This window comes from Mustela erminea, chromosome 17 (assembly GCF_009829155.1).
Source record: "Mustela erminea isolate mMusErm1 chromosome 17, mMusErm1.Pri, whole genome shotgun sequence".
NCBI classification, from domain to species: domain Eukaryota; kingdom Metazoa; phylum Chordata; class Mammalia; order Carnivora; family Mustelidae; genus Mustela; species Mustela erminea.
The window spans coordinates 27,930,222-27,952,408 of NC_045630.1; the positions used below are offsets into that span (position 1 = coordinate 27,930,222).

General features: G+C 36.2%; 1 protein-coding gene across 5 annotated transcripts in view; it reads right to left on the reverse strand.

Annotated features, from left to right (window-relative positions):
- Positions 1-22,187, reverse strand: part of RABGAP1L (RAB GTPase activating protein 1 like) — a 765,799-nt gene that overhangs the window by 455,776 nt on the left and 287,836 nt on the right. The window lies entirely within an intron of this gene.

The following is a 22,187-nucleotide window of genomic DNA, read 5'->3' on the forward strand; positions in this document are numbered from 1 at the left end:
GCAGAGAAGACCTGATCACCCACGAGAGTTATAATCTAACAGTATGGTTAGAAAACCTTTTAATTCTGACTCACATTGACCCAATCAGGGTCTTAAAACTGCTTCATTTGGGACTTAAAAGTGGGGCCAGAGAAATTTCAGTGAGGGACTCCTTCCACAGAGCTTCCAGGAACCAGCCTCTCCCCAGGGCAGAGACACTTCCAGCAAAATTTAATACAATGATTCTCAATCTTCTGAGTGCAGAGAGAAATTATCTGCAGACCCTGTCAAAAACTCGGGTCCCAGGGGCACCTTGGTATCTCAGTCGGTTGAGCATCTAACTCTTGATTTCGTCTCAGGTCATGCTCTCAGAGTCCTGAAATGGAGCCTACTTGGAATTCTCTCTCTCCCTCTTCCTCTGCGCCAACCCCACCCCCACCACCTGCTCATGTGCGCTCGCTCGCTCTCTCTCTCAAAACCAAACAACTCAGATTCCAGAGACCCACATTCCAGGAATTCTGATTTAGTGGGTTCAAGGTGGTTTCTAGGACTCGTCAATTCTAATAAGGACTGACAGTAATATGATGTAAATGGTCCAGACTATACAACTTAGAAATGCTGGATCAGTGACTCAGAAAAATTAATGCAGATCAGAGAAAAGACCTGATTTACTAGAAAGCAGTAAAGATAACTTTGCTAGAAAGATACAGGCAGCAACATGAAAACTTTCTCATATTTGGTAACCAAAATAATATCCCTCATCACCAATGTTTTCCTCTACAGTTAAACAAACACACAAAGATTTGAGCCTATTATCTAGGACAATAAATCAAAGCAGCACTTACCTGACATTCAGCAATTTATGAGAAGCTGTTAAACAGTCACAGCTGTATTTTTCTCATTTCAGATAAAAAGACATGAGCATAAACACACACAAGCATGTGTTTGGTACAGTTACCCCAAATAAGGGTGCTCTGTTCTTGGGTTTTGTGTAAAACGCTTTGCTAACAGAATCTAGAAATTTAGGAGGGAGAAAACACAAATTCCTAGAAGTATTCAAGCAAAGCCCCCAAATAGTTAGCAATGTAATCTACTCAAAAGCAAAAGCATCCCCCTCATTTTTAGTATAACACTCATCTGTAGAGCCAAGATAGCCAGTGTTGCTACAAACTTACTATACACCTACCATGTGTGGCATATTATTTTGGACGATAGGATTACAGTGGTGAATGTAATAAAGTCCCTGTCCCCCACGGAACTTAAGGTTCTAGAAGATTATTGGATTGATTTTATATATATATATATGTCAATGTCTGTTCTTTCTTGTCTTTTTAAATTTTTTCTTTAGATTCTTTAGAGTAATAATGTCCAATATTAGCCTAAAGAATTAACCACTCCTTGAAATTCACTGATAAATTAACAGATATTTATATAAAAATGTCTGTTGTTAAAATTTCACATTTCTTTAAAAAAGAACTAGATAATGACAATGTTTTATGTCATGACACTGCAAGATTAAAAATCAGTATAGAATATGAATCCATCACTTACCAAGATCAAACAGGATGAATCCTTACTTAAAAAAAAAAACACACTTTAAATATATGCCATTTGTCAATTATACTTCAATAAAGTTGGAAAAATTATAAAATTAGAATATTAGATAACAAGGAGTATTTCTACTTGCACTTCAATATTATAAGGTAATTTTTCTGTAAATATGGCTGAGAGAAATGTGAAATAAACTATTACTACAAGTTTTGATAAACCACACACACGCAGAATTATTTAACACAAAATCAGCCTACCTGCATTTATTTGTGTGTAAAAGTCTCTTCCAGAACTTTAGCATAAGTCATTAGGAACCCACTATGATAATTAACGTTATGCCCTTCATAGTATCTCTCATGTACGGAAAAAGAATTCTAAAATTTCTATTCACTTATCCTTTTTCACATATAACAAGTTTGTGTAACCATTAGATTATAAAACACAAAGAAACTTCTAAAATACAATGTATTATAGAGAAGTATAATAAAGATAAAAATTGATCTTAAATCACAAAGTATTTCAGATACAAAAATACCAAAATAACCTCCTTACAATACATCCCACATATGACTTTTATATGGCTAGAAAACAGAACTCATGACCAAAAAGGTCTCTTCGACCTTAAGATTCCATGATTTTATAATACTGCTATAATGATCAAATTTTCCTATGTAGGGGGAATGTGCCAATTTTAGTTATGACCTCATCAATTCTCTTGACTTCACAAATCTCCTCTATACCGATCCTTTACTGGTTTCCCAATGCCTAGTGAAAGAAGAGTGGGTCAGTCTGATATACATGTCCATATAATGTTAACTGCCAAAGAGCAGGAGAACAAGGGTCTGAAGCATATATTGGACTGGAAGGGACATGGTTTTGGTATCAGACAAAACTGGATTCAACTTCTAGAGATGCCACCACTTAGTGAATGTGAGATGAAGTAGGGATTTGAATTCTGATGCTCAGTTCCCTTAGCTGTGAAATGAAGTTACTAAAAGGGATAAATAAAATAATACACATGAAGACATTTTCATGGTGCTTATCATACAGTACTTGTGTTATGTCATCTCTCTTCCCCCTCTAGACAATTTTATTCTCTGTGCTACCAGAGACCCAAGGACCATGACTAAGTGAGTGAACCAGCCTGGCAATACTTTCAGCATCCCATGCCCAGGTCTCATTTTTGACTAGGCTCCAAGATAAACCAAGTAGCTATTATAAGTGCAGTATTAGTATCTACTCCTTGAGGAACTGTAAACCACCAAGAAGAGAATAAACGACTAGAGAGAAGACAAAGTTTAAGCTTTCAAAGAAAGTATGAATTCCAGAGATGGTAAGGTTGATGCTTCACCTAGTAAAATTCTAGACAAATGGCTTAAAATACTTAAAAAACAAAGGTGTTCCACACTGCCCATCCCTAAGAAGAAATGGTAAAAATCGGGCTATGTGTATATTTGTGTATGTGCACATGCACTTAAAGGAGTTAAGATCAAGAAAGCCCAAGATAGAATATATTTAATTTCTTCAGGACTGTCAAGAATGACTCCAGCTGAAGAGGCCAATATTTATCAGAATCTTCTATATGCCAGGCACTACGACAGGTGATTTATATTCATTATCTCACATAGCCCCAGGAAGCAGGTACAATCATTAGGAAACCAAGGGTCAAAGAGGTTAGGTAACATGCCAGTATTACACAGAGAACAAGAGACAGGATAAACAATTAAAATCCTAATAGAAATGAAACAAGATGGGATCAGGAGGGAGAGGGTGGTTGGGTTACGGACACTGGGGAGGGTATATGCTATGGTGAGTGCTGTGAAATGTGTAAGCCTGATGATTCCCAGACCTGTACCCCTGGGGCAAATAACAAATTATATGTTAATAAAAATAATTTTTAAAAATCCTAATCAGTTCCGGGGCTCCTGGGTGGCTCACTGGGTTAAGCCTCTGCCTTCAGCTCAGGTCATGATCCCGGGGTCCTGGGATCAAGCCCCACATTGGGGTTAGTCTCTTAGTCTCTTCTCGGCAGAGAGCCTGCTTCCCTTCCTCTCTCGCTGCCTTCCTCTCTCTCTGCCTGCCTCTCGGCCTACCTGTGATCTCTCTCTGTCAAAAAAAAAAAAAAAAAAAAAAAATCTTAAAAAAAAAATCCCAATCAGTTCCTAATCTGGAATGCGGGTTGAACAACAATGCTTCAATTTCTTTAGGAAACATCTCATGAAATGATTGAAAATAAGAGGGGAGAAAACAAAACTAGATCTTAACACTAGATAAAATGTGACCCAGATATTAAGTAGTGCTAGAGACAGATATACAGCCATATTCAAAATGTGCTAACATTAAATAAAGCAAAATCCATTGGAAGGAGCGTTTTGCCAAGTTCTGTTCCTGGAACTCTTCTGTTTAAGTCTATATTGTTGACTTGAAAGACAACAGAGAGGGTAAGCTTTCAAATCTGTAACATGATTCAAAAAGATCACAAAAAACTAGAAGGAAGGGCTACTAAGTGAGATTGAATTTTATAGGGATGACTGTAAAACCCTGCAATAAGGTTCAAGAAATTGATTTTCCAAGTACAGAACAGAAAAGATCTGGTTGAAAAATAGTTCAAATACAACAGACTTGAAAAAGTTCACTATAAAACAAGGATAACACTGACGTTCAAACAGATAAGCCTATCTGAGACCGCCCTAATGGAAGCACGTTGTCTAAATTCAGCAACTACCAGTCTCATTGTACTATGAAAGTTCATACTAAGCCAGAGAATACTGTGTTTAAGTCCAACAACTACCCTAAAGGTGTAAATTTTTGTGTTTTCCTTTTTAATAGTGGCCTTATTGGTATCATAGTCCAAACAGCTTCATCTCAACCATAATTAAGAAGCCTCTACCTTCCTATGTACAGAGAGGACATTAACAGGTCAGAATTCCATCATTTTAGGGATCTGAAAGTGCCAAAGCTCAAGCATATTGTTGTAGTGGGCCAACCAAGATGATGGAACATTTGAAACCAAGATGATTGGGACATTTACCAAAGTAAATGGAGAAAGTAGCTTTCCATCCCCATGCCCTCTCTATCCCATAACCATTGAATTTTCTTCATGGCATTTATTAAAGTCCAAAATCATCTTATTTTTTACTTGTCAGTGTTTTAATTTGAAATACTTTTTGTTTATCTCTATTTTGACATAAGCCTTATGACAAAAGAGAGCTAACCATTCATGTTTACTGCCATATTCCAAGTATTTCAAAGAGTGACATGTACCTAAGAGGTGCCCATAAATATTTACTGAATGAGCCAAGTGGGCAAGTGTGGGGAAATAAAGATGCTTAATCTGGGAAGAGAAGGAAGATATAAAAGCAATTTTCATATATCAGAAGAGTTATGACAAAAAGGGAGATGAAGGGCGCCTGGGTGGCTCAGTGGGTTAAGCTGCTGCCTTCGGCTCGGGTCATGATCTCAGGGTCCTGGGATCGAGTCCCACATCGGGCTCTCTGCTCAGTGGGGAGCCTGCTTCCTCCTCTCTCTCTCTCTGCCTGCCTCTCTGCCTACTTGTGATCTCTCTCTGTCAAATAAATAAATAAAATCTTTAAAAAAAAAAAGGGAGATGAATTATTTCTGTTTTTCTCCTAAAAGATGACATAGGATCAAAATGGTAGACATTTCAACAAAGAAGAATTGTATTCACAATTAGGAAGCATCTTTTTTTTTTTTTAAAGATTATTTATTTATTTATTTGAGAGAGAGAGAGAGCTAGCATGAGAGGGGAGAGGGTCAGAGGGAGAAGCAGACTCTCCAAGGAGCTGGGAGCCCGATGTGGGACTTGATCCTGGGACTCCAGGATTATGACCTGAGCCAAAGGCAGTTGCTTAACCAACTGAGCCACCCAGGCGCCCTAGGAAGCATCTTTTAAGTCACAGAGCTGTGTAACAATTGAAGAGGACACCTTATTAGTTATGAAAGGATTCTTAGGGGTAAAGGCTGTGTCCATAAGTTATCAGTTAACCTAAAACTCCCATGACTCAAAGTACATTAAGAATGTAATAAAACTAGGGGTGCCCAGCTGGCTCAGTTTGAAGAGCAAGCAACTCTTGATCTCAAGGTTGTGAGTTCGAGCCCCATGATGGGTATACAGATTATTTAAATAAATACATAATTTTTAAAAAAGAATATGCTAAAACTAGAGGCGCCTGGGTGGCACAGTGGGTTAAAGCCTCTGCCTTCAGCTCAGGTTGTGATCTCAGGATCTTGGGATCGAGCCCCGTGTCGGGCTCTCTGCTTGGTGAGAAGCCTGCTTCTCCCTCTCTCTCTGCCTATCTCTCTGCCTACCTGTGATCTCTCTCTGTCAAATGAATAAATAAAGTCTTTAAAAAAAAAAGAATATGATAAAACTATACATGAAGACCAAAACAAGTGATCAAAGTCAATACTCAGAAAAGGTATCTTAAAAGGCAGTAGAGAGAATCAGTACAAAAAAAAAAAAAAAAAAAAGAAAGAAAGGAAAAAGAAAAAAAATAAAAGAATCAGTATAAATTTGATTTTGAATGAAATGAAATGGGAAGAGAAGGAGAAAAAAAAAAGCTCTGGTACTCTTTAAAAATATAACTTTTAAAAAACATAATTTTTTTTAAATGAGCGTTAATTAAATATAGAGACTGGCAAGCTGGAAATCTAGGATGATATTGGTACCAGTGAAATTAATAAGAAAACAAACAGAAATGGTCAATTGAAGTTGGCAATAATGAATTCCTCATGCAACTCTTTGGGTCTCAATTTTTATGAGAAATCCAGAATAGGAAGGCTAGATACATGTGACTGAAAAACAGGTTCAAGGCCAGATTTAGGGGGCTCCATTTCAGATCATTAGTAAAAGGATGATAGTTCAATCCCTGAAAATGTATGAGCTTTCTGTGGAAATATTCAAAAAGAACAATAAATGAGAGGGATAGGGAAAGCATGAAAAAATTGTATCTCCGTAAGGATCATTTTTAAACGTCAACCAATCATTCATTTGTCCTTGGGCAGAATTGTACTTAAATAAAAACTCCAAAGGTCATTATCTTTCTTCTTAAAAATCTCCACTGAAAGGCATTATTAAAAATCCCCTGCAAAATATATTCCATATGTTAAAGATATATGTATTAAAATCTTTCTGTATTTAAAATGTAGTTTCAGGGGTGGCTCAGTGGGTTAAAGCCTCTGCCTTCAGCTCAGGTCATGATCCCAGTGTCCTGGGATCAAGCCCTGCATTGGGCTCTCTGCTCAGCAGGGAGCCTGTTTCCTCCTCTCTCTCTGTCTGCTTCTCTGTGATCTCCATCTGTCAAATAAATAAATAAAATCTTTTTAAAAAAATGTAGTTTCAGAATGAAAATGATAAAATTTCTTATAGTAAATTGTATCAAATAATCAAATATTAAATTTGATTTGCTAAGTGGATAAGCAGAAGGACTTACAGTTTTTTCTTGGCCTTTTAAAAATGAATAATTCAACATATAGTATAAGTTTAGGAAAAAACATATATTTTAGAAAACATATATTTGGATTTATACCAAATCAAGCACTTCTCACACAGTGAAAAAAGTTTTTTTCCCTGATCTTCTAAAATAAATAGTATCTTTCTGCATCAACTTAAATAGGACATCATAAGTCATGAAATTTAAATTATGAAGATTTAGTTGTTTCTTTTCCAAACTATGATTTATTGTTATTGTTACTACGAACTCTCTTCTCAACCTTATACAATCATAAACAATGTCAAAATAAATATAAAAATTAGAGGAAAATTAGGTTCTATAAGTTGTAGAGCACCTCTATAATTTAGATATTTGGAAGTCTGAAATCTGAAAAATCAGTAAATATTTCACAATTAGTAATCAAGAGGAAAAAGGAGAGACAAATGTTAAATATTCTTATCAAATCATATAACTGAAACTGTTGTTTAGAATAAATCAACGTAAGTGGTAAAGTATTTCAGATGGAAGTTCTACTGCTATAAAAATAACAAGTCTAACCTTATCAGAAATTCCTAAGTTCAAAGTTATTTCTATGAACATGAAAAAAACCAAATGACTCCCCCTCGTATACACTCTAAGAAACTGTATCCCACCAAGACCCTAAAAAACTTACACTAGAGAGGGACGCCTGGGTGGCTCAATGGGTTGAGCCTCTGCCTTTGGCTCAGGTCATGATCTCAGGGTCCTGGGATCAAGTCCCCCATCCGGCTCTCTGCTCGGCAGGGAGCCTGCTTCCCCTCTATCTCTGCCCGTCTCTCTGCCTACTTGTGATCGCTCTCTGTCACATAAATAAATAAAAATCTTTAAAAAATGGAAAAAAAACTTACACTAGACATATATTCTAGCAAATGACAACATAACATAATATATAGAGAGGAGTTAATACAGCAGGCCTGCGACCGTTGCTCACTCATGGAACAGCCTCCTTGCAAGGCTGGCCCTTGGTTGGCTTCTGGGAACATCGCTGGTCAACAGTTTCCCACCCTGATATAGAACTTTCCCCAAATGACCATGCCTGGTCTGTTTGTGCAAACAATATGGTTTATGCTAAATATCACCCTTCCTTCTGGAAGTCTGAAATTTGGGTTGGCACAAGGCAGAGGGTGCCTACATGACCAGTCTCCAATAAAATCCTAGAGCGCTGAATCTCTAATGAGCCTCACTGGTACTCGGTAATTTGTGCATGTTGTCACAGCTCACTGGAGGAATGAAGTGTGTGGCTATGACTCCACTGGGAGAAGACTCCTAAATCTGTCTGGTTCCCTCTGCTAGTTTTACTTTGTATCCTTCTGCTGTAATAAATCTTAGCCACAAGACAACCATATGCTAAATCTTAGGAGTCCAACAAATCACCAAACCTGGGAGTTCCGGGGACCCATGACCAATATAGTTTGAGATTGTTTGATTTTTTTAAGCGTTAATTATCTGGAGTTACATGTTAAAAATGTTTGTCACATTTGTAAATGGCAAAAGTTTAATGAATACATTGGAAGATACAGAGAAGTTTTTAAAAGGTTGGAACAACTGAGCCAACTCTAACAAGATTAAAGGAGATAAAGATAAAATTGTGCTCAAAAAACCCCACAAACTATTGTACATGTAGGAAGAAGGAACACACAATTAAACAGGTGCAAAAAAGACTTAAGGGTTTATTGAAAATAAACTCAATATGTTAAGTGATAATTTATAACTACCAAAAGTACCTAATTTATTTCTGTGCTGAATAAATAGCAGTATGTTATATAAATGAAGGAAGAATGATAACCTCATTCTCTTTTGCTAATGGCCACATACATACAGAACATTATATTCAGCTCTGAGCACCATTTAAAAAAGGATATATTAGAGCACATTCAGGGAAAAGCTGGTGATGAGCTTCAAAACAGTATTTTACGAGTAATGAATGGTTCAAGAGTAAGCGAAGACTTTTCTAAGAAACAATGGTTCTACTAATGGATACAGAAAGTTCTTGGGCAAACTAGAAATTTTCATTTTCTTTTTAAAAAAAAATTATTTATTTATGAGAGAGCGAGTGTGTGCATGCACAGGAGCACAAGGTCGGGGGGGTGGGGCAAAGGGCGAGGGAGAAGCAGACTCCCCACTCCAAGGGAGTTCAACCCTGGGTTTTTATCCCAGGACCCTGGGATTATGACCTGAGCCAAAGGCAGACGCTTAACTGAATGAGCCACCCGGGTGCCCCTAATTCTTTCCCTAATCATGGTGGAAAGAAATCAGAAAGACATTCATTTCAGCTGAATATAAATAAAAACTACCCCAAATCCAAAGCTACCTCAAAGTACATTTACCCTTTTTAAAAACACACATTCAAAGCCTATACATGTACTGAATGCAGACTATAGAAGGAAGAATTAAATTAGAATGGATACCTATCTTAAATGATAACTGTATTAAATAATCTTTCAACTCTTATAGTATACTCTTTTCCATACTTCCCCATTTACACTCTACTAAAAAGGCAGAGGGGAAAAAGATTCTGAAATAATCTTCAGTCTAACCACACCATCAACTGAGTTGGGTGGGGAAAGGGGGAGAGACCCAAATCTGGACAATTTCACTCAATTCCACTCCCAATACATGACTTACTGTATAGAGAGTACACTCAGCTCAACAAATAAACAATCACTGTATACAAAACACTCTTAAGAAATAGATAGAAAAGACACAATGAGGAGAAAAGACTTAGAAGCACCCCCTGCCCCTTAGACACCCACCCCAGGTACGACTTCTCCAAAGTGGTAAAGCCACTCAACTGCTTACCACAGTTTAGGTCATCATTGTGGGAACTGTACCCAGGTTTTGAAGGGAAATCCTCAGTATCAAAACTAGGCCTGGGGTTCTCAGCCCTTAAGAGCTGAAGTCTTGATGTCCACATGCATTCCAAGGACACTGGGTTCGAAAGTCTCCAATTACAAAAAGATCTCCCCTACAATGAAAGGCCAGTAGGGTTCTTACTGCTAGAGAATGAAGGGTACAATGGAAAAAATGTTCTAAATCTTTCTCAAACTCCACTATAGAAGTGGTCGTGTAGCACACACAGCATACAAAGAAACAGGCAATGCTGAAAATAGCACCAACAATGGGAGAACAGCATTGACAGAATTCTGTGTTTTATCTTCACAAAGCAGAAGCATAAAGTAAATGGTAAGCTAATAAAAGTGAGATGATTTGAGCTCAAAGGTTTTTAAATAAAGAGCTTGGGCACTTTGGTTTAAATGTAGCAGAGCAGACCCATCCTAGTTACTTTTTTGTTTTTTTTTTAAGTGGGGAAGAAAAATATCATAAAAAACCACATTAACAAAGCAACCTCTAATAGGGGCTAGGAGGCAATAAAGTGAAAAATTAATTACCTTAATTTACTGGTTAACATAGAACTGCTGCTGGCAAGTTTGTAGTGAAACAACCTAGCTTGATAGTTACTGGTGTGAAGGAAAACTGGCTCACTCCCTTTGAAAAGCAACTGGCAATATATGCAAATAATCTTAAAATATCTTCACACAGTTTGACTCAGTATTTCTCTTTCTTAAAAACTGTAGGAAAATAATACTAAATACAGACAAAGTTTCATTTATAAAGATGCCTATAAAGAGTATGCAGTAACATGGAATAACACTTAAGATATAAATAAATAAATGCATTTAAAAATCCTTTACATAGAGCTACACCTGGGCAGCTCAGTCACTTAAGAGGCCGATTCTTGACTTCAGCTCAGGTAATGATCTCAAAGCCTCGGGATCCAGTCCTGCATGGGGTTCCATGCTCAGTGGGGAGTCTGTCTGTCCCTCTCACTCTGCTCCTCCCCCCACTCTCTTTTTCTTTCTAAAATAAATAAATAAATAAATAAATAAATAAATAAATAAATGAAATCAATGAAATCTTTAACACACACACACACACACAATTTTTTTTTTAAAGTCCTAATCCATACTGGAAAAAATGGAATATAAAAAATGAAAAGTTATTCTAATTATATACAGATAATAGAGTTACGGGTGATTTGTTCTCTTTTCTGTCCTTTTATATATTCCCTATATTTCCTTAAGAAGATGACTTTAAAAATTAAAAATAAAAGCCCCTAAAATAAACCTTGATTGAGGATGAAAAGGGGAAATCAGTTACGTAAAAAGGATGAAAATTAAGAGAGGCAAACTTAGAGATAAGTTTATAGTGATTTGCTAGAACTCCTGCATTTATAGAGCTGTCTGATATTAAAAGGTGCTTATTATGAAAAGCAAGTTGCTAAATATGTGCAGAAGTACAGACAATATCCTAACACCTAAATTAGTTCTGTAAGAAATCCTCGAGTTCTTCTCTCAGCACCCTGCAGTCCATCGACTCTTCTGAAACAGGCAAGAAGACCCCAGGATCCTCTGGAGAGCTTTCACTTAAAATCAAGCTAATGGAAACCTGACAATTTGTTGCTGTTTATTATTCAGCTTTATGTTACCTTATTCATTTAAAAAATTTATTTCTTTTTAATTCCACTATAATTAACACACAGTGCTGTTAGTTCCACACCATACAGTGATTCAAAAATTCTCTACATTATTCAGTGAGTGCTCATCACACACTAAGTGTGCTCTTTCTCCCCTTTGCCTTTCACCCATCCCCCCATCCACCTACTTTCTGGTAACCACCAGTCTGTTCTCTGGATTTTTAAGTGTATGGTGTTTTGGGCGCCTGGGTGGCTCAGTGGGTTAAGCCACTGCCTTTGGCTCAGGTCATGATCCCAGAGTCCCGGAACTGAGTACTGCATTGGGCTCCCGGCTCTGTGGGGAGTCTGCTTCTCCCTCTGACCTTCTCCCCTCTCATGCTTTCTCACTCTCTCTCTCTCTCTCAAATAAATAAAGTCTTTTTTTAAAAAAGTCCTTTTTTTTGTTTGCCTTTTTTCTTTATTCACTTGGGGTTTTTTTTAAGTTTTTTTTATTTTTATTAAGCTTTAGTTTTAATTTCAGTATACTTAACATACAGTCTTTTTTTTTTTTTAAGATTTATTTATTTATTTTGGAGAGACAGAGAGAGAAGGAGAAAGCATGTGCAAGCAGGGGCGGAAGGGCAGAGGAGGAGAGAAACCCAAGCAGACTCCATACTGAGCATGAGCTCAACCCCAAACCCTGAGATCACAACTTGAGCCAAAACCAAGAATCAGACACTCAACCAACTGTGTCACCCAGGTGCCCAACATACAGTCTTATATTAGTTTTAGGTGTACAATATAGAGACTCAACAATTCTGTACACTACTCAGTGCTCATCATGATTATGTGTACTCTTTAATCCCTACCACCAACTTCCCTTGTAACCATCAGTTTCTTCTCTATAGTTAAGAGTCTGTTTCTTGGTTTGTCTTTTTTTTTCTTTGTTTGTTTTTTTCCTAAGTTCCACATGAGTGAAATCATATAGTAACTATCTTTCTCTGACTTATTTCATTTAGCATTATACCTTCTAGATCCATCCAAGTTATTGCCAATGGCAAGAGTTCATTCTTTTTTACGGCTGAGTAATATTCCTACTCATTTTTGACAGAAAATATATGACAAATAAATTACTGAGGTGTTCAGCTAGACTACATAGGTTCAAATAACGGCTCTCCTACCTCAGTGACTTGGAACAGTAGCTGACACGTATAAAGCATATCTAAGTGTTTGCTTTTATCATAATGAACCAAAGTATATCTTTGACATAAATGTCAAGATCATTCATTCATTTTCTAGCCCATCTGACTAAATTTGAGAAAAGCCAAAATTTTCTGATAGATTGTTTAAAACACCATTAGCTGGATCTAGCATTTTACCTACATGTTAGAAATCTTCCTGATGTCTGGATGAATCAGGTTAAAACTAGCAATCATCCTTATGAGGTCCTTAGTAATTATAAAAGTACAACATTCTACTACTATGTGGTATCATACAGAAAGAATTTATAGGGGCACCTGGGTGGCTCAGTCATTAGGCATCTGCCTTCAGCTCAGGTCATGATTCCAGCGTCCTGGAATCGAGCCCCACATCAGGCTCCCTGCTCAGTGGGAAGATTGCCAATCCCTCTCCCACTCTCCCCCTGCTTGTACTCCCTTCTCTCACTGTCTCTCACTGTCAAATGAACAGGTAAAATCTTAAAAAAAAAAAAAAAGGTATTTATAATGTCTTATACTAAAGGTCAAGAAATTTTTTCCTGGAAGGGTCAGATAGTAAATATTTTAGGTTTTGTAAGACATAAAATCTGTCACAGTAACTCAACCCAGCCATTGTGGTACAAAACCAGTCACAGACAATATATAAACGAATGGGCACAGTTATGTTTCAAGAAAACTTTATTAACATTAGTAGGCAGTGGGCTTTAATTTGTCAACTCCTGTCTTAGACTACAGTTATCTATATGTAGTCCATATATTTCCTAATAGTCTACATGTTCTTGGAGAAGCGAAAATCTGTTTTACTTGTGAATCTCATGATCTTGCATAGAATTTAGTATAGTCCCTCATATACAGTAACAACCTAATAAGTAAAGAATCAAAAAATATCAGGTTCACATCATATGATTACCTTGATTGACAGACAAGTCAAAACCCACCTGTCATAAAGATAGCGCTATATCATAAAGACAAATTCATCTATAACCAGGTGACAAATATTAGAAATTAAAAAAACAACAAATCTAAGTAGTGGTCTAGGATGACAGAATGTGTCCCATATGCAATCCCTCAAGCTATATCTACTCATGTTAATGTTTCTGTCCTAGTCTCAAAGCTTATACTTTACACCTAATTATTTACTCTAATAAGATTTAAACCATATAAAAAAACATTTTCTTTGTAATATACTGCATCTTGAAGTTTCCCCACAATGTTTTTGTATTATATTGAATATTGAACATTGCCCTTCCTTTCACTTTAATAACTTCTCAAATACCCCAAGCTATCCTCTAAGACTTCAGAATCTAAACATGTAGCCAAATATTTATGTCAGTTCATTTTTTTAAATGCACTGGTCCCTTTAATTCTTCAATCTATTGTACTGTTCCTAAGACTTTTCTGCAAACTCTCCCTCAAATCCTGGAAATTAGATGATCTGCCCTCTTGCTTCCTTCCCACAATTCAATGTTATTCTTTGGATCTAAAAGCATCCAGGAGTATTATAAACCATAATTTATATTCTGCACATAAAACACAATAAATACTTATTGCCCTAATTTGTCGATATGGAATGTGAATTAAGATTTCAATAATTTGTATTATGTAATGACTCAGCTTGTAAGCCATTTTAATTAGTACTATAAATTAAGTAGTCATAATCAGAAATTTTTAATTTGTAAGAAAATAAACTTTTCAAGTAACTCGGTTGAATTTATTTACTTCAACTGCTGTGTATACTAGAAATTGCAGAAATGTTTCATCTAAGGACATTTAAAAGACAATCCTGTGTTAGCCTAAATTGAGTTCCTTTAATTTTTCTGTAACTGTAATATTTCACTGAAATAAAACTGAATCATATATTAGAAAGGTTTTATTTAAAATGTCACTGATTCATGGGATCCCTGGGTGGGTCAGTCAGTTAAGCATCCAACTCTTGTTTTCAGCTCAGGCTGTGATCTCAGAGTCATAGGATGGAGCCACACACTGGGGCTCCACACTCAGCACGAAGTTTTGTTGAGATTCTCTCTCCCTCTTCCTCTGCCCCTCTCACTTGTGTGTGCTCTCTCTCTAAATAAATAAATAAATATTTTTAAATGAAATAAAATAAAACATCACTGATTCAGACTGATCTCTGATTTCCTATTATTTTATATACTAAACACAAAACATACATAAAGCACAATAGCCAGAAATGTCAAAACCTTTTCCATCATAATGCTTCAGAAAAACCCATCCTATGATGACTTCAGCCATACTGTAAACCCATTACAAAGAACATTCAGAATATAAAGTGCATGGCTATGACATGTTTACTTTTCAAAAGCAGTTTTACATAAAGATAGTGTGATTTTGGTAGTTCTTCATCATTCTAGGGTTTTAAAGACACAGCCAATACTATTCGATTCAGACTATTTATCTTAATATATTTAGCAGATGACTGTTGTGTTTTTAAAAGATATAAATTTTCATTTATCCTCTATGAGCTAGAAATTGTTTTAAGAAATATCAAAGCAGGGGCGCCTGGGTGGCTCAGTGGGTTGAAGCCTCTGCCTTCGGCTCAGGTCATGATCCCAGGGTCCTGGGATCGAGCCCCACATCGGGCTCTCTGCTCAGCAGGGAGCCTGCTCCTCCCCTCTCCCTGCCTGCCTCTCTGCCTACTTGTGATCTCTGTCAAATAAATAAATAAAATCTTAAAAAAAAAAAACACACACACACACAACATTTTCCATGATCTCAAAATCCCATCTGCAACATACAGTTAATTTTAAGGTAATCGTTCCCCTTTCATACGTTAAAAGTTAAAATTTCACAAAGAAATTTATTCAACTTATTCAACAAAATAAGTCTTCATTTTCTACTCAAGAGAGAAGGGTCAGATCATTCGACCACCAGCCATTAATAAATATATTATTCAAGAGCCTTATCACAGATAAAACTACTGCTACACAAGGCATGTACTCAGTAGTATCTCTGTCTAGCTGTATGATCTTGTTAGGGTCACTTAAAAATCTTATCTCAGGGGCGCCTGGGTGGCTCAGTGGGTTAAAGCCTCTGCCTTCCGCTCAGGTCATGATCCCAGCGTCCTGGGATTGAGCCCCGAATTGGGCTCTCTGCTCAGCGAGGAGCCTGCTTCCTTCTCTCTGCCTGCCTCTCTGCCTACTTGTGATCTCTGTCTGTCAAATAAATAAAATCTTTAAAAAAAAAAAAATCTTATCTCAGATATCTGTATGTGAAATGAGATAGTGCCTACTCACCAAAGCTTTTAGAATACACCTAATTCATAATGTCAAGGGCATTTATTACATATGTTCAAAAAGCACTTTAAGTTCTTTTCAAATTTTTACATGAACTTTTCTTTTTTTTTTTTAAATATTTTTTAAAAGATTTTATTTATTTATTTGACAGAGAGAGACCAAGCAGGCAGACAGAGAGAGGAGGAAGCAGGCTCCCTGCTGAGCAGAAAGCCCAATGCGGGACTCGATCCCAGGACCCTGAGATCATGACCTGAGCCGAAGGCAGAGGCTTTAACCCACTGAGCCACCCAGGCGCCCCTACTTGAACTTTTCTAATAATTTTTTAAAACTCAGATTTGATAGGAGAGGCACACATGTGTCTCCATTTTCCTCATGGTACACTGAATCATTTGAAGATATCCCAAGTAATATTCCAAACTGGGACATCATGGTGATTTTGGTCAAGAATGAGGCTTCAAATCCTAATATGTCTTCTATAGAAGATGTGTGCACTGAATTATTGCAAAAGTAATTAAATATACAACAACGACTGCACACCAAAAATGCCAGAATTTTCCCCCCTAAGTTTATAATGTGATAAAAGCAACAACCCCCTGCCCCCTACCTCACTTTATTTGTCCCTATGCTACCAATGGATGTCCTGGACTTCAAAATTTATAAAAGTAAATCCCAACATAGTCCTCTAATTTTAAGTCTGTTCAATTGTTAAATATTAAATCATATCTAGAAAAAGGGCTGATACATGAAACTGATGACTGAAATAACAAAAGCTATCACAAGACCCTCTTAGTAACATGACATCATAAATATAAATCCTCAAAATGTACTTTTCCAGATTTCTTTACAAATAAAAATACCTAGAAATCCAGTAAAGTTTAAAGATCTTTGTAGAAATGAGGGAAAAAAAAACTGAATGTCTATCTCACTGTAATTTTAAATTTCAATACAAATTATATCTAAACCTAGGTATACATTATACAGAAGTTATTTTCTTACAAACAGGAAATTACGATCTATTTTAAAATTGGTAACTTCAAGCAATTCCAAAAACCAAAATTTGAATCATCCTTTCCTTGACCAAATAATAAGTATAAGAAAAATGTAAATATAATTTAACTTAAATTAAATTTAAATATCTTAAAAGTTAAACAAGGATGTTCAGGATTTTTTACCTGCTTTTTCAGAAATTCTTTTAATCTTCCCCAAATCTGTCACTTATAATATCAATTTTACCAATTTAATATTTTTAATTGTAAAATTCCAGAAAGAGTAAAGAAAATAACTATGAAAAGGCTATTAGTATAAAATGTATAATCTAACAATACCTATTTTAAACTTGAAACTCTCTTAGGAACACAAGTAAAGTTTTACAGTTTTATTTTACAGAGTTTATACATGAACAACTATTTATGTCTGGTATAACCTCAGACAAGTGCACTAGTCATTTCTTGCTGCAATGCATTCACTGCATTAGTCTGTACTGTATTCACAGATACATTTGTATTCACTGTGTTAAAGCAAAAACAATTCAAGAATATCGAATATTGAATCAAATTTCTCAGAAAATTTACTCTGAAGTAAATACTACAGAAATCAGAAAACTATATGGACTATCTTAAAGAAATGGAAAGACATTCCATGCTCATGGATTAGAAAAACAAATATTGTTAAAATGTCTACAGTACCCAAAGCAATCTTCGCATTTAATGCAATCCCTTCGAAATACCAAGAGTATTTTTCACAGAACTAGAACAAACAATTTAAAATTTGTATGGAAACACAAAAGACCCTAAAGTCAAAGCTATCTTGAGAAAGAAAAGCAAAGCCAGATGCATTACAATTCTAGACTTCTAGTTATATTACAAAACTGTGGTAATCAAAACAGGACAGTATGGGCACAAAAATAGACACAGATAAACAACATAGTATAGAAAACCCAGAAATGAACCCACAACTATATATGACTAATCTTTGACAAAGCAGGAAAGACTATCCAATGGGAAAAAGACAGTCTTTTGAACAAATGATGTTGGGAAAACTAGACAGCAACATGCAAAAGAATGAAACTGGACCACTTTCTTACAGCCTACACAAAAGTAAATTCAAAATGGATTAAAAACCTAAATATGAGACCTGACACCAAAAAAAAAAAATCCTAGAAGAGAACAAAGGCAGTTATGTCTGACACTGGCCATAGCAACTTTTTTCTAGCTAGGTCCCCAAGGCAGAAGAAATAAAAACAAAAATAAATCATTGGACCTACATCAAAATAAAAAACTTCAACACAGCAAAAGAAACAATCAACAAAACTAAAAGACAACCTGAAATGGAAGAAGGTATTTGCAAATGACATATCTGATAAAAGGGTTAGTATCCAAAATATATAAAGAACTAATATAACACCTAAAAAACAAATAATCCAGTTACAAATGGGCAGAAGACATGAACAGACATTTCTCCAAAGAAGACATCTAGATGGCCAACACATGGGAAGATGTTCATCATCACCTACCATCAGGGAAATGCAAATCAAAACTACAACAAGCTGTCACCTCACACCTGCCAAAAAGGCTACAATCAATAACACAAAAAACAACAGATGTTGGTGAGGATGTAGAGAAAAAGAAACCTTCTTGCACTGTTGGTGAGAATGCAAACTGGTGTAGCCACTGTAGAGAACATCATGTAAGTTAAAAGTAGAGCTACCTTATGATCCAGCAATGGCACTACAGAGTATTTACCCAAAGAATGCAAAAACACTAATTCAAAGGGATACATGCACCCCTATGTTCATAGCAGCATAGTCTACAATAGATTACAACAGATTCCAAGATATGGAAGCAGCCCAAGTGTCCACTGATTAGTGAATGGATGAAGGAGATTACACACACACACACACACACACACACACGGAGATTATACATATGTATATACATATACACATATGAAGGGGATTATGTATATTTATACACCCATATATATAATATTCCATTATATGTAATGGAATATTATACATAATGGAATATTATTCAGCCATAAAAAGAATGAAATCCTGTCATTTGCGACAACATAGGTGAAGCTGGAGAGTACAATGCTAAGCAAAAGTAAGTCAGAGAAAGACAAAACACCATATGATCTCACTCATATGCAGAACTTAAGAAACAGAAGAAATGAGCCAAGGGGGAAAATGAGGGAGACAAATCAAGAAACAGACTCTTAATTGTAGAGAGCTGACGGTTACAGAAGAGGGGTAAGTACATGGTGTGGATTGAGGAATGCATCTGTGATGAGCACTGGATGGCATATAAAACTGCGGAATCACTATACTGTGCACCGGAAACTAATGTGATACTATGTGTTCACTAGCTGGAATTAAAAAAAAAAGGAAACTATATAGATTCAAAAGAAAAATTCTGAGACATAATTGGATAATGCTACTTGTAGAATCAACAAAAACTGTTTTGCAAAATGTCGAAATATTTTAATTTTTTAAAAGGATTTGTTTACTTATTTGAGAGAGGGAGTGCGCACAGGAGTGGAGGAAGGGACAGAGGGAGAGGAAGAATCCTGAGCAGACTCCATGCTGAGCGCAGAGGCTCAGTCTCACAGCCCAAGCCAAAATCAGGAGTCTGACGTTTAACCCTAGGTGCCCTTGAAAATATTTTTAAAATAGCATTCTTTTCTTCCCAACATTCTTTTTAAAGATTTTTATTTATTTTATTGAGAGAGAGAGACAGAGAGAGCACAAGTGGGAGAGAGGGGCGATGGAGAGGGAGAAGCAGACTCCCCACTGGGCAGGGAGTCCAGTATGGGCTCAATACCAGGACCCTGGGATCACGACCTAAGCCAGAGGCACGTCACCAACTGAGCCACCCAGGCACCCCTCAGTGTTCTTTTAACAGAACAATTTTTCTTTTTCTGACTATAAAAAGAAGTAATTGTTCATTCTAAAAAAAAAAAAAAAAATTAAACAGGACATGAATAAAGAAGACCCAATCACATCACTTTTAATATTTTAAGACACAACCATTTATACTATTAAACAAGGTTACGAGTATTTTAAATTAATAGAGCAAAACTAGCACTGGATAAACCCATTTACGAGAAACAATGAAAAGGGGATCTGTTTTTTTTGTTGTTGCTGTTTTTTTCTTTTCTAAGCATTTTAGTTTTCCTCAGTGTCTACATATTTGGTTGTAGAGTATGCCATTTTCTACATATTCTTCTTAATCCAAAAAAAAAAGTTTTGTTCAGGGAGAAGAGCACCTGTTGAAATCTACACATCTGAATATCACATCAACTCAGTAACACAAGCTCCTGTGCACTGTGATGGCCCAACCTAAACACACTGTACTAGCAAATTCTTCACACGTTAACCTCCTTTATTTATCGCACACTTAAATCTTTTTCATCTCTAATGATTACCTCCCAGGGTGGAAAGAGACAGAAGAAAGTCCTTTAAGGCAACAACTTCATTTATTTCTAAACTTATGAATCAGTGCTATATGTACAAGGAACCTGCTGGTTCATCTTTGTATCTTCCAGGTAACATGTATATAACAAAATACTTAGATTCCATTTCAGTAAGTCAAGAAAACGAAAATGTAAAGACAAATGCCAAAACATTCCTGAACAATCTGTTCCTACTACTGCCAACCTGACAGAAGAAAAATGTTTAGGCATCTTTTAATACAATCAGGTAAGAAGGTAAGTCAATCTCAGAATCTTCCCAAGAACTGCTTGCTAATTTATCCTTCATCTCAAATGTCTTCATGAATAACATTCCTGGAAAATGAGCTTTCAGAAATTATGGAAGCTCTCTATATTTAAAAACATTTGAATTTAAGCCAAAATCTGAGTTTAAACAGATAAAAAAAAATGCCATTTCAGGAAACTCTTAAACTCAATGGATTAATTCTGTTATAAAATGTAACTTTCTTAAATTGGAATTAGTGATCTTTGAATTGTGATGGCAATAAATATGGCAGCCACAATGAAACAAGGAGCTCACATTCTGAACGTTTTCTATGAGCAAGGAGCCTGCTGGGCACATAGACTACATTACCTTGTTCAGTCCTCAAATCCAGCGTTAACAGTAAGGTATAAGTCTCTGGATTTTACTGATGAGAAAACTGAGGACCTGGTAGCTTACCTAGGGCCAAACGGCTTCTGCAGGCCAGGATTTCAGTCCAAATTTCATACACATGGGTTATAAAGGCTTCCAACACTATGTAACTTTAGAAATGGCTCCCCACGGGGCGCCTGGGTGGCACAGTGGGTTAAGACTCTGCCTTCAGCTCAGGTCATGATCTTGGGGTCCTGGAATCGAGGCCTCCATCAGACTCTCTCTGTTCAGCAGGGAGCCTGCTTCCCCCCTCCCCCCACCTGCCTCTCTGCCTACTTGTGATCTCTCTCTGTCAAATAAATAAAATCTTTTTTTTTTTTTTTTTAAATGGCTCTACAGATAATAGAATTACCAGTAATCAACTACAGTGTTACTGTTTGGCTGTCACTTAGAACCGAATTGGATAATAACCACTGAATACAATATAATGATGAGAATAATGGTTACGCTTTCTATTTTTAAAACACATTAATCTAAAAAAGAGTAGTTTCAAAATAAGTATTATCTTATTATATAAACACGTTAAAATATGTCAAAAGGAAGTTAAGTGGCTTGCCTTCGAGTTGCATGCGAAACATGATAAAAAATGAAAACTCTAAATCCAGAACTTGCCTTTACTGTGAGCCTTGTAGCTCACAGTAAAGCTTTCCTTCTCTACTCTCCTTCACCAAACATTTTTTTTTCTATACGAAATTTATAGAGATCTGAAGAAACTATTCAACAAAAACTTAACAAATGTGAATAAAGGCAATGTCAAGGAAATGCTATGTCCTGGGGCTTCAGTTTGATGATAGAGTAAACTGGCAAGTTTGGGCCTACTAGATTGGTATTTTAATAAAAGAAATGTGTAAGATCAAGGGAAATGATATCACAAAACATGGAAAGGACTAAAGCAAAAGATTTAGGCAAGGAAAAAGAAAACTCAGAGAAATTTTGTAAGGACAAGGTACAGACAGAGAGAGGTACAAAGGTGTGAAAGCTTTTGAGGAAGAGAAAGAAAGAAAAGAAAGGGAGGGAGGGAGTAAGGAAGGAAGGAAGGAAGAGAGAAATAGAGAAAGAAAGAAAAAGAAAGAAAGAAGAGAAGAGAAGAGAAGAGAAGAGAAAAGAAAAGGAGAA